The sequence below is a fragment of the Lolium rigidum genome, chromosome 7, assembly GCF_022539505.1.
Source record: "Lolium rigidum isolate FL_2022 chromosome 7, APGP_CSIRO_Lrig_0.1, whole genome shotgun sequence".
NCBI classification, from domain to species: Eukaryota; Viridiplantae; Streptophyta; class Magnoliopsida; order Poales; family Poaceae; genus Lolium; species Lolium rigidum.
This window is the reverse complement of record NC_061514.1, coordinates 338,512,458-338,516,190: the sequence shown is the minus strand read 5'-3', so window position 1 is coordinate 338,516,190 and position 3,733 is coordinate 338,512,458.

Below are 3,733 nucleotides of genomic sequence, written 5' to 3'. Positions count from 1 at the left end.
CACATAACCCTAAACTATACTAGCTAGCTATAACCCGATCTAATAAAAACATGCTCTATATATAGCAGCTAGCTAGCAAACCGTAGATTAACACCAATTAAAATATACATGGCCTATATCGATCATGTTGTATAACATATCCCCGAGATTCATTAATTAATTATATAATTATCGTGATAAATTAATTAACTTGAACTTTGACAAGTTCTCTCGAATGAAAACACATTTGATTAAGTTGCCTCATAATATATATATATAATTAGTGTGCATGCATGGCCTACAATGCATTCGTGCATATATTTTAATGTATATTTGAACATATTCTTGGGGATTTCAATCTCTCTCTCTCGATCATCTATATATCGTTGGTGGCCCAAAAACACACATATATACGCATGCACTTTATGCGTAAAGGCGCGGGTGCCTCTAATAATGTGTGTGCGCACTCGATCGATGATCCCTAAACCTTAAACAACCCTAAAACCCCTAAATCCCTAATCCCTAAACCCTAAACACCCTAAACACTAAACCCTAAACCCTAAACCCTAACCCTAACCCTCTACCCTAGCTAACCCTAAACCCTAATTAAACCCTATGTATAGGCCAACGTCACTTAATTGTGCATCGAGCAGCCCATGGGTGCCTCGCGGTCCTCTAATTAAATTAATTGTGCCATGCATTAACCCTAAACCATATATATGTAACTAACCCTAGCTAATTAACCCTACTTAATTAAAACACATAACCCTAAACTATACTAGATATAACCCGATCTAATAAAAACATGCTCTATATATAGCGAGTTAGCTAGCAAACCGTAGATTAACACCAATTAAAATATACATGGCCTATATATCGATCATGTTGTATAACATATCCCTCAGATTCATTAATTAATTATATAATTATCGTGATAAATTAATTAACTTGAATTTTGACAAGTTCTCTCAAATGAAAACACATTTGATTAAGTTGCCTCATAATATATATATAATTAATTAGTGTGCATGCATGGCCTACCATGCATTCGTGCATATATTTTAATGTATATTTGAACATATTCTTAGGGATTTCAATCTCTCTCTCTCGATCATCAATATATCGTTGGTGGCCAAAAAACACACACATATATATACGCATGCAATTTATGCGTAAAGGCACGGGTGCCTCTAATAATGTGTGTGCGCACTCGATCGATGATCCCTAGACCTTAAACAACCCCTAAAACCTTAAATCCCTAAACCCTAATCCCTAATCCCTAAACCCTAAACACCCTAAACACTAAACCCTAAACCCTAGACCCTAAACCCTAACCCTAACCCTAAACCCTAGCTAACCCTAAACCCTAATTAAACCCTATGTATAGGCCAACGACACTTAATTGTGCATCGAGCGAGCCAGGGGTGCCTCGCGGTCCTCTAATTAAATTAGATGTGACATGCATTAACCCTAAACCATATATATGTAACTAACCCTAGCTAATCAACCCTACTTAATTAAAACACATAACCCTAAACTATACTAGATATAACCCGATCTAATAAAAGCATGCTCTATATATAACGACTAGCTAGCAAACCGTAGATTAACACCAATTAAAATATACATGGCCTATATCGATCATGTTGTATAACATATCCCTCAGATTCATTAATTAATTATATAATTATCGTGATAAATTAATTAACTTGAATTTTGACAAGTTCTCTCGAATGAAAACACATTTGATTAACTTGCCTCATAATATATATATAATTAATTAGTGTGCATGCATGGCCTACCATGCATTCGTGCATATATTTTAATGTATATTTGAACATATTCTTGGGGATTTCAATCTCTCTCTCTCTCGATCATCTATATATCGTTGGTGGCCCAAAAAACACACATATATACGCATGCACTTTATGCGTAAAGGCGCGGGTGCCTCTAATAATGTGTGTGCGCACTCGATCGATGATCCCTAAACCTTAAACAACCCTAAAACCCCTAAATCCCTAATCCCTAATCCCTAAACCCTAAACACCCTAAACACCCTAAACCCTAAACCCTAACCCTAACCCTCTACCCTAGCTAACCCTAAACCCTAATTAAACCCTATGTATAGGCCAACGTCACTTAATTGTGCATCGAGCAGCCCGGGGTGCCTCGCGGTCCTCTAATTAAATTAATTGTGCCATGCATTAACCCTAAACCATATATATGTAACTAACCCTAGCTAATTAACCCTACTTAATTAAAACACATAACCCTAAACTATACTAGATATAACCCGATCTAATAAAAACATGCTCTATATATAGCAGCTAGCTAGCAAACCGTAGATTAACACCAATTAAAATATACATGGCCTATATATCGATCATGTTGTATAACATATCCCTCAGATTCATTAATTAATTAATTATATAATTATCGTGATAAATTAATTAACTTGAATTTTGACAAGTTCTCTCGAATGAAAACACATTTGATTAAGTTGCCTCATAATATATATATAATTAATTAGTGTGCATGCATGGCCTACCATGCATTCGTGCATATATTTTAATGTATATTTGAACATATTCTTAGGGATTTCAATCTCTCCCTCTCGATCATCAATATATCGTTGGTGGCCAAAAAACACACACATATATATATACGCATGCAATTTATGCGTAAAGGCACGGGTGCCTCTAATAATATGTGTGCGCACTAGATCGATGATCCCTAAACCTTAAACAACCCCTAAAACCTTAAATCCCTAATCCCTAATCCCTAAACCCTAAACACCCTAAACAATAAACCCTAAACCCTAGACTCTAACCCTAACCCTAACCCTAAACCCTAGCTAACCCTAAACCCTAATTAAACCCTATGTATAGGCCAACGACACTTAATTGTGCATCGAGCAGAGCCGAGGGTGCCTCGCGGTCCTCTAATTAAATTAAATGTGACATGCATTAACCCTAAACCATATATATGTAACTAACCCTAGCTAATCAACCCTACTTAATTAAAACACATAACCCTAAACTATACTAGATATAACCCGATCTAATAAAAGCATGCTCTATATATAAGAGCTAGCTAGCAAACCGTAGATTAACACCAATTAAAATATACATGGCCTATATCGATCATGTTGTATATATAACATATCCCTCAGATTCATTAATTAATTATATAATTATCGTGATAAATTAATTAACTTGAATTTTGACAAGTTCTCTCGAGTGAAAACACATTTGATTAACTTGCCTCCTAATATATATATAATTAATTAGTGTGCATGCATGGCCTACCATGCATTCGTGCATATATTTTAATGTATATTTGAACATATTCTTGGGGATTTCAATCTCTCTCTCGATCATCTATATATCGTTGGTGGCCAAAAACACACACATATATATATACGCATGCAATTTATGCGTAAAGACGCGAGTGCCTCTAATAATGTGTGTGCGCACTCGATCGATGATCCCTAGACCTTAAACAACCCCTAAAACCTTAAATCCCTAAACCCTAATCCCTAATCCCTAAACCCTAAACACCCTAAACACTAAACCCTAAACCCTAGACCCTAAACCCTAACCCTAACCCTAACCCTAACCCTAACCCTAAACCCTAGCTAACCCTAAACCCTAATTAAACCCTATGTATAGGCCAACGACACTTAATTGTGCATCGAGCGAGGCCAGGGGTGCCTCGCGGTCCTGTAATTAAATTAAATGTGCCATGCATTAAC